Source organism: Kogia breviceps, chromosome 9 (genome assembly GCF_026419965.1).
Source record: "Kogia breviceps isolate mKogBre1 chromosome 9, mKogBre1 haplotype 1, whole genome shotgun sequence".
Taxonomy (NCBI): domain Eukaryota; kingdom Metazoa; phylum Chordata; class Mammalia; order Artiodactyla; family Physeteridae; genus Kogia; species Kogia breviceps.
The window spans coordinates 27,618,530-27,631,586 of record NC_081318.1 but is presented as its reverse complement, the minus strand read 5'-3'; the positions used below and the strand labels follow the sequence as shown (position 1 = coordinate 27,631,586).

The 13,057-nt window shown below is 38.2% G+C and overlaps 1 protein-coding gene and 1 non-coding gene across 4 annotated transcripts in view; one reads left to right on the top strand and one right to left on the bottom strand.

The window, feature by feature from the left end:
- IQUB (IQ motif and ubiquitin domain containing) overlaps positions 1-13,057 on the bottom strand; it is a 63,210-nt gene that overhangs the window by 35,383 nt on the left and 14,770 nt on the right. The gene's annotated exons all lie outside the window — the stretch shown is intronic.
- Positions 192-251, top strand: LOC131763153 (U7 small nuclear RNA). Its single transcript, XR_009337545.1, has one exon. It is a non-coding gene; the product is annotated as a U7 small nuclear RNA (small nuclear RNA).

Genomic DNA, 13,057 nt, shown 5'->3' with positions numbered 1-13,057 from the left:
CAAGTGTGAGGGTAGAGAATATGCTGACACGTCCCTTCCCCTCATCCTAACCCCTGATGACTACAGAAAAATTATAGAAGCAGAAATCAATAAAGATATTGGAGCATACTGAAGGAGTCCTCCAACAGAACAGAAACTTTAAAGAATTCCCTTCAAGAAATGAGGCACGTGGAATAAATTGAAGAAGGAATTAGTGTTACAGCTCTTTTAAAATTTGTCTCAGGTTTTCCGGTCCACACCGGAAAATCCCCCATGGAGCAGGGGTGGAATTTGAAGGAATCTACAGCCTAATCATGCACTGGAGAGGCAAGCTAGAAAACACAGAAGTGTCTCTAAGATGTTTCAACCCCAAAACTGGTGGATCATGTGAGCAGAAGGGGTCTTAGGGCAACTAACAAGGTGACTGCTTGAAAAATGCAAAAGGGACAGGCTCCTCTAAAACAATTTAGGTAAAGAACATCAGAGGTATTTGCCTCTAGGCAAGAGTGGTTAGTGTCCCAGAAAGCTGGTGACGCCCAGAATGAATAGAAGCCCCCTCTCCAGAAAACTAGCTGCCTCCCAGAATCAAGCCTGGTGCATCCCCGAAAACCACTGAGGTAAGGCTACAGTAAACAAATATGTTGTAGCACTTTGGACATCAGGAATTTCAAATACTCTTGAGTACACACCCAAGAGTAACCAAAGATTTGAGAACAGCCAACAGAATAAAAGGTTCCTCATTCAATGTAGAAGAATTTACATTTGTGTGAAAGAGAATTACTTACTAGAACAGAGGTTCTCAAAGTATGGTGGCCAGACCACCAGCAGCAGCAGCATCTGGAAAATTGTTAGAAATGCAGATTCTCAGGCCCACCCCAGAGTTAATCGGAAATTCTGGGGTGGGCTTGGATTCTGTATATTTACAAATTTTCCATATGTTCTGCTGCATGCCAAAGTTTTAGAACCACTCTTTTAGAGTAAAACAAAACAAAGCAAAACAAAAAAACAAGACCAGACTAGATAGAGTTAACATTTTCAGAGAGAAAGGAAAGGCTGTTGAATCAATACAAAAGAAGCAACAAAAGACTGTGACAACATATTTATTTTTGAAATTAAAAAAAATCAGTACAATGTGTTTATCTTGGGGCTATTAAACTTGTTAAACTCATTAAGGATATTAAAACACAGTTGTTTAAACAACTTAGTTTTTCCCTTCTCGCATGATACTCCAGGGATTGGCCCAGGGATTGGCAAGAAGTTTAGGACTAGTAGGAACCTCTGTGCTGTACTACAAATGGCTTCCTACTTGTGTTTCCTAGTGGCTGATCCACTTATCATCATCTTCTAGTCAGTAGAATGGGGGAAAAGACAAAAGAATTGCAATACAGTCATTTTAAGAGCAATATCCAGAAGGGGCACACATCATTTCCCCTCACATTTCTTTTTTCCAGGCCTTAGTTCCTTGGCCTCACCAACATAGAAAAGAGGTTATAAAATGCAGGTTTCAGTGTTGCAGCCCCATGCCCAGCTTAAGCTTTACTACAATGGGAAGAATAGGTATCAGCCAATAACTAGTAATCTATTCTGCTGATCTACAGAATGTCCAGAGTCTAAGAGGGAATTAGTAAGCAAGAAACTTAGACAAGAAAATCTTTTAGAATGCAGGTTGAAAGGTCCTAAAAATTAGAAAGAATGGAGGAATATTAAGAGCCATGGAAGATAAATGCAGACGTTCCAAAATATGTCTGATACAAGTTCCAGACAGAATGAAGAAAGCTGGATTAGAGAAATTGCTCAAAATATAATAGAAGAGCATTTCCCCAAACTAAAGACATGGGCTCTCAAATAGAAAGGATCCATCACCAAGTCTCAAGCACATCACAGTAAGATTACTAAGGATTAAGTGAAAATCCTAAAAGCTTCCAGAAAGAGGAAACAAAGAACTGAGAATCCCATTGACATCAGACTTTTAATCAAAAACAGCTTCAAAGATATAAAATAAAATAATTTTGAAAATAAGTTTGAATCTAACCTTCTACACCCACTCAGACTAAAACCCAAAATGAGGTTCATTCAATAGGACTTAGATGGTTCACCTCCCATGCGTAATATCTGAAATAATCACTAGAGAATATGTTCCAACAAGAACAATAAAGAGGGGGAGACCTTCAAGATGGCAGAGGAGAGACGTGGAGATCACCTTCCTTCCCACAAATACATCAAAAATGCATCTACATGTGGGACAACTTCTACCGAACACCTACTGAACACTGGCAGACCTTGGACTTCCCAAAAGGCAAGAAACTCCCCACGTACCTGGGTAGGGCAAAAGAAAAAAGAAAAAACAGAGACATAAGAATAGGGACGGGACCTGCACCGGTGGGAGGGAGCTGTGAAGGAGGAAAGGTTCCCACACACTAGGAAGGCCCTTCACGGGCGGAGACTGCCGGTGGCAGAGGGGGGAAGCTTCGGAGCTACGGAGGAGAGCGCAGCCACAGGGGTGCGGAGGGCAAAGCAGAGAGATTCCCGCACAGAGGATGGGTGCCGACCAGCACTCACCAGCCCAAGAGGCTTGTCTGCTCACCCGCCCGGACCGGCGGGGGCTGGGAGCTGAGGCTCGGGCTTCGGAGGTCAGATGTCAGGGAGAGGTCTGGAGTTGGCAGCGTGAACACAGCCTGGGGCTAGTGCCCCACAGCTAGCCGGGAGGAGTTCGGGGAAAAAGTCTGGACTTGCCTAACAGGCAAAAGACCATTGTTTCCGGGTGCACGAGGAGAAGGGATTCAGAGCACCACTTTCTAAATGAGTGCCAGAGACGGGCAGAAGCCACAGCTATCAGCTTGGACACCAGAGACGGGCATGAAATGCTAACACTGCTGCTACAGCCACCCAGAAGCCTGTGTGCAAGCACAGGTCACTATCCACACCTCCCCTCCTGGGAGCCTGTGCAGCCCGCCACTGCCAGGGTCCCATGGTTCAGCGACAACCTCCCCCGGAGAACACACAGCACACCTCAGGCTGTTGCAACGTCATGTTGGCCTCTGCTGCTGCAGGCTCTCCCTGCATTCCAATTATAACTAAGGTAACCCTCCCTCCCCCCGGCCTGAGTGAGCCAGAGCTCCCTAATCAACTGCTGCTTTAAACCCCTCCTGTCTGGGAGGAAACAGATGTCCTCAGGCGACCTACACACAGAGGCGGGGCCAAATCCAAAGCTGAACCCCGGGAGCTGTGAGAACAAAGAAGAGAAAGGGAAATTTCTCCCAGCAGCCTCAGGAGCACCATCTCCACAATCAACTTGATGTACCCTGCATCTGTGGAATACCTTAAAAGATAACGAATCATCCCAAATTGAGGCAGTGGACTTTGGGAGCAACTGTAGACTTGGGGTTTGCTGTCTGCGACTGACTTGTTTCTGATTTTTATGTTTATCTTAGTATAGTTTTTAGTGCTTGTTCATCAATGGTAGAGTTGTTTACTGGTTTGGTTGCTCTCCTCTTTTTTTTTCTGTTATTATTATTTTTTATTTAATAATTTGAAAAAATATTTTATTTATTTATTTTTTCTTTCTTTCTTTTTTTCTCCCTTTCCTTCTGAGCTGTGTAGCTGACAGGGTCTTGGTGCTCCGATCTGGTGTCAGGCCTGAGCTCTGAGGTAGGAGAGCCAAGTTCAGGATATTGGATCACCAGAGACCTCCTAGCCACACATAATATCAATCGGCTAGAGCTCTCCCAGAGATCTCCATGTCAACACTAAGACCCAGCTCCACCCAACGGCCAGCAAGCTCCAGTGCTGGATGCCCCATGCCAAACAACTAGAAAGACAGAAACACAACCCCACCCATTAGCAGAGAGGCTGCCTAAAATCATACTAAGTTCATAGACACCACAAAATACATCACCGGACGTGGTCCTACCCACCAGAAAGACAAGATCCAGCCCCACCCACGAGAACACAGGAATCAGTCCCCTCCACCACAGAGCCTACACAATCCACTGAACGAACTTTACCCACTGGGGACAGACACCAAAAACAATGGGAACTACAAACCTGCAGCCTGCGAAAAGGAGACCCCAAACACGGTAAGTCAAGCAAAATGAGAAGACAAATATGCAGCAGGTGAAGAAGCAAGGTTAAAAATCCACCAGACCAAACAAATGAAGAGGAAATAGGCAGTATACCTCAAAAAGAATTCAGAGTAATGACAGTAAAGATGATCTGAAATCTTGGAAATAGAATGGAGAAAATACAAGAAATGTTTAACAAGGACCTAGAAGAACTAAAGAGCAAACAAAAATTAATGAACAACACAATAAATGAAATTAAAAATTCTCTAGAAGGAATCAATAGCAGAATAATTGAGGTAGAAGAACGGATAAGTGACCTGGAAGATAAAATAGTAGAAAACTATCACAGAACAGAATAAAGAAAAAGAATGAAAAGAATTGAGGACAGTCTCAGAGAAACCTGGGACAATATTATATGAACTAACATTCAAATTATAGGGGTCCCAGAAGAAGGAGAGAAAAAGAAAGGGTCCGAGAAAATATTTGAAGAGATTATAGTTGAAAACTTCCATAACATAGGAAAGGAAATAGTCAGTCAAGTCCAGGAAGCACACACAGTCCCAAACAGGATAAACCCAAGGAGAAACACGCTAAGACACATACTAATCAAACTATCAAAACTTAGATATAAAGAAAAAATATTGAGAGCAGCAAGGGAAAAGCAACAAACAACATATAAGGGAATCCCCATAAGGTTAACAGCTGATCTTTCAGCAAAAACTCTGCAAGCTAGAAGGGAGTGACAGAACATATTTAAAGTAATGAAAGGGAAAAACCTACAACCAAGATTGCTCTACCCAGCAAGGATCTCATTCAGATTCGACAGAAAAAGTAAAACTTTTACAGACAAGCAAAAGCTAAGAGAATTCACCACCACCAAACCAGCTTTACAACAAATGCTAAAGGAACTTCTCTAGGCAGGAAACACAAGAGAAGGAAAAGACCTACAATAACAAACCCAAAACAATCAAGAAAATGGTAATAGGAACATACATATTGATAATTACCTTAAATGTAAGTGGATTAAATGCTCCACCCAAACACCTAGACTGGCTGAATGGATACAGAAACAAGACCCGTATATATGCTGTCCACAAGAGACCCACTTCAGACCTAGGAACACATACAGACTGAAAGTGAGGGGATGGAAAAAGATATTCCATGCAAATGGAAATCAAAAGAAAGCTGGAGTAGCAATTCTCATATCAGACAAAAAACAGACTTTAAAACAAAGACTATTACAAGAGACAAAGAAGGACACTACATAATGATCAAAGGATCAATCCAAGAAAAAGATATAACAATTGTAAATATTTATGCACCCAACATAGGAACACCTCAATACATAATGCAAACGCTAACAGCCATAAAAGGGGAAATCGACAGTAACACAATCACAGTAGGGGACTTTAACACCCCACTTTCACCAATGGACAGATCACCCTAAATGAAAATAAAAAAGGAAACAAAAGCTTTAAATGACACATTAAACAAGACGGACTTAACTGATATGTATAGGACATTCCATCCCAAAACAACAAAATACACTTTCTTCTCACATGCTCATGGAACATTCTCCAGGATTGACCATATCTTGGGTCACAAAACAAGCCTTGGTAAATTTAAGAAAATTGAAATCATATCAAGTATCTTTTCCAACCACAACACTATGAGACTAGATATCAATTACAGGGAAAAAAAGTGTAAAAAATACAAACACATGGAGGCTAAACAGTGTGCTACTAAATAACCAAAAGATCACTGAAGAAATCAAAGAGGAAATCAAAAACTACCTAGAAACAAATGACAATGAAAACACGATGACCCAAAACCTATGGGATGCAGCAAAAGCAGTTCTAAGAGGGAAGTTTATAGCAATACAATCTTACCTCAAGAAACAAGAAAAATCTCAAATAAACAACCTAAACTTACACCTAAAGCAATTAGAGAAAGAAGAAGAAAAAAACCCCAAAGTTAGCAGAAGGAAAGAAATCATAAAGATCAGATCAGAAATGACTGAAAAAGAAATTAAGGAAATGGTAGCAAAGATCAATAAAACTAAAAGCTGGTTCTTTGAGAAGATAAACAAAATTGAAAAACCATTAGCCAGACTCATCAAGAAAAAACGGAGAAGACTCAAATCAACAGAATTAGAAATGAAAAAGGAGAAGTAACAACTGACACTGCAGAAATACAACGGATTGTAGATTACTACAAGCAACTACATGCCAATAAAATGGACAACCTGGAAGAAATGGACAAATTCTTACAAAAGCACAACCTTCCGAGACTGAGCCAGGAAGAAACAGAAAATATAAACAGACCAATCACAAGCACTGTGATTGAAACTGTGATTAAAAATCTTCCAGCAAACAAAAGCCCAGGACCAAGAGCTTCACAGGCAAATTCTATCAAACATTTAAAGAGCTAACACCTATCCTTCTCAAACTCTTCCAAAATATAGCAGAGGGAGGACCACCCCCAAACTCATTATACGAGGCAACCATCACCGATACCAAAACCAGACAAAGATGTCACAAAAAAAGAAAACTACAGGCCAATATCACTGATGAACATAAATTCAAAAATCCTCAACAAAATACTACCAAAAAGAATCCAACAGGACATTAAAAGGATCATACACCATGACCAAGTGGGGTTTATCCCAGGAATGCAAGGATTCTTCAATATATGCAAATCAATCAATGTGATACACCATATTAACAAACTGAAGAATAAAAACCATATGATAATCTCAATAGATGCAGAAAAAGCTTTCAACAAAATTCAATACTCATTTATGATAAACTCTGCAGAAAGTAGGCATAGAGGGAACTTACCTCAACATAATAAAGGCCATATATGACAAACCCATAGCCAACATCGTTCCCAGTGGTGAAAAATTGAAGCCATTTCCTCTAAAATCAGGAACAAGACAAGGTTGCCCACTCTCACCACTATTATTCAACATAGTTTTAGAAGTCCTAGCCACAGCAATAAGAGAAGAAAAAAAATTAAAGGAATCCAAATTGGAAAAGAAGAAGTAAAACTGTCACTGTTTGCAGATGACATGATACTATACACAGAGAATCCTAAAGATGCTACCAGAAAACTACTAGAGCTAGTCAATGAAGCTGGTAAAGTAGCAGAATACAAAATTAATGCACAGAAATCACTTGCATTCCGATACACTAATGATGAAAAATCTGAAAGAGAAATTAAGGAAACACTCCCATTTACCACTGCAGAAGAAAGAATAAAATACCAAGGAATAAACCTACCTAAGGAGACAAAACACCTGTATGCAGAAAACTATAAGACACTGATGAAAGAAATTAAAGATGATACAAACAGATGGAGACATATACCATGTTCTTGGATTGGAAGAATCAACACTGTGAAAATGACTATACTACCCAAAGCAATCTACAGATTCAATGCTATCCCTATCAAACTACCAATGGCATTTTTCACAGAACAGGAACAAAAAATTTCACAAGTTGTATGGAAACACAAAAGACCCTGAATAGCCAAAGCATTCTTGAGAAAGAAAAATGGAGCTGGAGGAATCAGGCTCACTGACTTCAGACTACACTACAAAGCTACAGTAACCAAGACAGTATGGTACTGGCACAAAAACAGAAATATAGATCAATGGAACAGGATAGAAAACGCAGAGATAAACCTATGAACATATGGTCACTTCATTTCTTATTAAAGAGGCAAGAATACACAATGGAGAAAAGACAGCCTCTTCAATAAGTGTTGCTTGGAAAATTGGAGAGCTACATGTAAGAGAATGAAATTAGAACACTCCCTAACACCATACACAAAAATAAACTCAAAATGGATTAAAGACCTAAATGTAAGACCAGACACTATAAAACTCTTAGAGGAAAACACAGGCAGAACACTCTATGACATAAATCACAGCAAGATCCTTTTTGACCCACCTCCCAGATAAATGGAAATAAAAACAAAAATAAACAAGTGGGACCTAATGAAATGTAAAAGCTTTTGCACAGCAAAGGAAACCATAAACAAGACAAAAAGACAACCCTCAGAGTGGGAGAAAATATTTGCAAACAAAGCAACTGACAAAGAATTAATCTCCAAAATATATAAGCAGCTCATGCAGCTCAATATCAAAAAAACAAACAACCCAATCCAAAAATGGGTGGAAGACCTAAGTAGACATTTCTCCAAAGAAGATATACAGATTGCCAAGAAACACATGAAAGGATGCTCAACATCACTAATCATTAGAGAAATGCAAATCAAAACTACAATGAGGTATCACCTCACACCGGTCAGTATGGGCATCATCAAAAAATCTACAAACAATAAATGCTGGAGAGGATGTGGAGAAAAGGGAACCCTCTTGCACAGTTGGTGGGAATGTAAATTGATACAGCCACTATAGAGAACAGTATGGAGGTTCCTTAAAAAACTAAAAATAGAACCATCATATGACCCAGCAATGGTAGCAATGACCCAGCAATCCCACTACTGGGCATATACCCTGAGAAAACCATAATTCAAAAAGAGTCATGTACCACAATGTTCATTGCAGCTCTATTTACAATAGCCAGAACATGGAAGCAACCTAAGTGTCCATCAACAGATGAATGGATAAGGAAGATGTGGCACATATATACAACGGAATATTACTCAGCCATAAAAAGAAACGAAATTGAGGTATTTGTAGTGAGGTGGATGGACCTGGAGTCTGTCATACAGAGTGAAGTAAGTCAGAAAGAGAAAAACAAATACTGTATGCTAACACATATATATGGAATCAAAAGAAAAAAAAAGGTTATGAAGAACCTAGGGTCAGGACCGGAATAAAGACGCAGACATAGAGAATGTGCTTGAGGACATGTGGAGGGGGAAGGGTAAGCTGGGATGACGTGAGAGAGTGGCATGGACATATATACACTACCAAATGTAAAATAGATAGCTAGTGGGAAGCAGCTGCATAGCACAGGGAGATCAGCTCGGTGCTTTGTGACCATCTAGCGGGGTGGGATAGGGAGGGTGGGAGGGAGACACAAGAGTGAGGGGATAAGGGGATATATGTATACATATAGCTGATGCACTTTGTTATACAGCAGAAACTAACACAACATTGTAAAGCAATTATACTCCAATAAAGATGTTCAAAAAAAATCAAAAAAACAGGGGCTTCCCTGGTGGTGCAGTGGTTGAGAGTCCGCCTGCCGATGCAGAGGACACGGGTTTGTGCCCTGGTCTGGGAGGATCCCACATGCCGCGGAGAGGCTGGGCCCTTGAGCCATAGCCGCTGAGCCTGCACGTCCGGAGCCTGTGCTCCGCAAAGGGAGAGGCCACAACGGTGAGAGGCCCGTGCAAAAAAAAAAAAAAAAATCAAAAAAATAAAATAAAATAATAAAAAGAACAATAATAACGAAAGAACAATAAAGAGGAAAAATTAAAGAAGTAAGCAAAAACTTCCACAAAAGGTTTTAAGCTAAATATAACATATTTGAAAAAATTCATATATATTATATTGATGTAAATATATAATAACAATCTGAAGCTATAATTATATAGTAAATTATAATAATGTAATATACATACAACTGTAATTCCAGATCAAGTCATCACTGAATGGGAGGAGTGAGTGAGGAGGAGGAAGAAATGAAGAAAAGCCTGCTAGGGTCCTTGACTTGTTCATGGAAAAGATATAGAGCCTGATTAAATATGCATTTGTTATTAAAAAATTAAGTCCATTAAAATTTTTTTATGAGTAACCACTAGAAAAATAGAAACAAAGTACCTACTTCTGACCTATGAAAGAACAAAAAAATGGAAAAGAAAACTTTAGTCAAACCAAAAAAAAGAAAGGTTAGTAAACAAAAACAAGCAAGAATAAATAATAAATCAAAACCAAAATAAGATGGCAGGAGTGAGTACAAACATATCAGTAGTCACACATAATATAATCTTGCTTACAACAAGAAAGATATAAATACTAAGCATTGAACTCAAGAAGTTCAAGAATAAAATAAACATGATACAAATAAAAAGGTATCAATCAAGATAGAAGAGTGTATTAAACTGAAATTTACTCCTTTTACTGGCTTTTAACCAATCCCTCTGTTTACAGCTCACATCTCACTTCCATCTTCCACAGAACCTCCAATTCACTTTCCAAGATTCTGTGGGGCAAAATGATTTGGTTCTTGATGCCATCCCCCTTGGCAGGCATTTAGATTTTCACTTCCTCTGCTCAATTAAGTCAAGTTAACATTTCCCCATCTGCTTTACAACTTTAAAAAATCAACTGACATTTACTCTTCTCTCTTCCCATATATTCTTTGTTCCTGTACGTTTATGCTTTTCTTATTCCCTTAATATCATTTTATCCGAGCTTGGAAAGTGTTGTAGTGTAGAGTAGTGTTGTTCATTTCCCCACCTAATAGCCTTTCTGTCCAACTTCCTTACTAACAAAATCTCAGTCTTACTGAGGAGCAACAATATGAAACTTTAAAAATGTAATTATCACATAGTCCCAGCAGGGACAGTGAAGTCACATGACCCAGTTCAGATCAATGAGATGCAAGTTGAATCACTGGCAGGGGCTTTCAGGGAAAATTCTTGAATGGCATCCATGGGACATGCTCCCTTGACTTCTCCCTTCTTGCAGAATGCAGACATTATGCTGAAGGTTGATTAAGCATTTTATCATCATATAGTAACAAGCTCATGATAGTAAGATTAATTATTAGAGTGGAAGGGTAAAAGGAATTCAGGTTCCTGATGACAAAACAGAGCCACCAGCCAGGCCCTGTACAGTAAGAAATTAAAAATTCATTTGGACTGAGAAAATAAGAATCCATCAGGCTTGAATACCAGGCACGAATAAAGTCAGCTACAAAATTAATAGGAAGGAATATTTTTCCCAAGGATACTCTGCAGCTATAAAATGTAATAACAACCCCTTCTTTGAGTGACTACTATTTTCTTTCTCTCTGAGAAACTTTGTTCTCTAAAATCATAATCTATCAAAAACTTTGCTGTCTGAAATTAGATAACTAGGAATGAAACACCCCACTCTTGCCTGGAAGATCTGTGTTATTTTGACAGAGAGAAGCAGTCTTGATTTACAACCAATGCGCTGAACTTCAGAGAAGAAACACATCCACATCTCTCTCCTAACTTTGTTACCAAAGGAACAGGACTCTCTCTCTGGTCCATGTCTCAGTCCAGACTTGATGCTGACCCATCTACACGCAACCTTGTTTTACAGAGACAATCAAAACACTGTAACACTTAAATTTCACCAAAACTTCACTCCTCCCCAAAAGTCTATAATAACTCCACCTTTTCCTTTTGTGAAAATTAGTTTGGACTGAAAACGTAAATATTTTCAGGCTGGAATAATTGCAGGCATTGATAAAGTCAACTACAAAGTTAGCCGCATGGTTCCCCTGCTGAGCAGTCTCCTTCAGTGCAATGAGTCAACAGACTGAGACTACAGGCTCCTCTCTAGATGTCCTAAGCTAATTGGGCTAGAACAGCAGTCTAGTTCCAGGTTTCTTATCACACAAAAAACAAAATCACTGCTTTCAATTCTTTTTATTCAAGCAAAATGATGCTAGGAAGTAGCAGAGATAAAATGCATATGTTTTGTATGTCATGTTTAACTGATATCCCAAATGTTTAACAGGGTAAAGGTGTCCATTTTTCCCCAACTGATCAATGTACTTCTCAGCAAGATCTGCAATTTTTTATGAAAATTGCAAACTTACTCTAAAATTCATATGGAAGAAAAACTTGCATTAATAGTCAAGTCTTGAAAAGGAAGAACAATGAGGTAGAACCTAATGGACCAGGCCTCAAAATATATTACAAATCAGTAGTAATTAAAGCAATACATTACTGACATAGAAAAAAACATATACATTAATGAAAGAATGCAGAAATCAGAAACAGATGCATATATATATGAAAATTTAGTATACATTACTGTGGAGAGAATAAACTTGAATATTCATGGTACTGAGCAGTTGGCATTACATTTGGAAAAAATAAAATTTAACTGTTCTTCATATCATTTTTAAAAATCCAGATAAAGTTGTACACACACACCAACTATAAAAGAAAGTTATACTTATGACTGTGGGATGATATAGCCTTTTATAACAATACATAAAATGCAAAAACCATAAAAGGGAATATTAATAAGTTTGACTATAATGAAAGACATCATAAACTAAGTATGAGTGATAGGTTGAGAGAAAATATATTTAACATCTATAAGGAGACAACAATTTTCTAAAATAATATGTGCTACTGGTGAAGTCAGCATGGAATGGGCTTTTATAAATGGTTTATGTGTACATCATTAGGTATAATATTTCTGAAAAACACTTGGTAATATCTAAAACTTTAAAAAAGTCATCATATTTCCCCTAGTAATTCAACTTCTAACATCTTCTCTACGTATTTTTTAAATGCACACTACAATTTATATAGCATTAAGATTTTGATGAAAACATGTCTATATGTCCTGAAAAAGAAAGTAATTAAATTATAGTGTTAACATTGTGGAATAATATAATGCCGTTAAATTGTTTATAGTAAATACTAAAAGGTAGAGAAATGATTGTGATATAATGTTAGGTGTACAAGAAACTTCTTTAAAGTTCCATGTATAATTAGCTCCCAATGGAAAGTAAGAAAAAGAAAAATCTGAGTGAGGAATTTTCTGCAAATTTTTTTTATGATTAATGCCATTTGGAAAAAAAAAAGGAAATACTATATTGACTATGTTTAGGGGTAGATACTGAATAAATTTTTGTTTAAAATGTATGGTGACAGAATATCAACAAAAAGACAGAAATTTTTAAAAAAAGAACCAAGTGGAAATTTAGGAGTTTAATAGTAAAATAACTGAAATGAAAACACAAAAAACAGGCTCAAGAGCAGATCTTAACCGGCAAAAGGAAGAATAATGAATTTGATGATAGATCATTAGAAACTATCCACTCTGA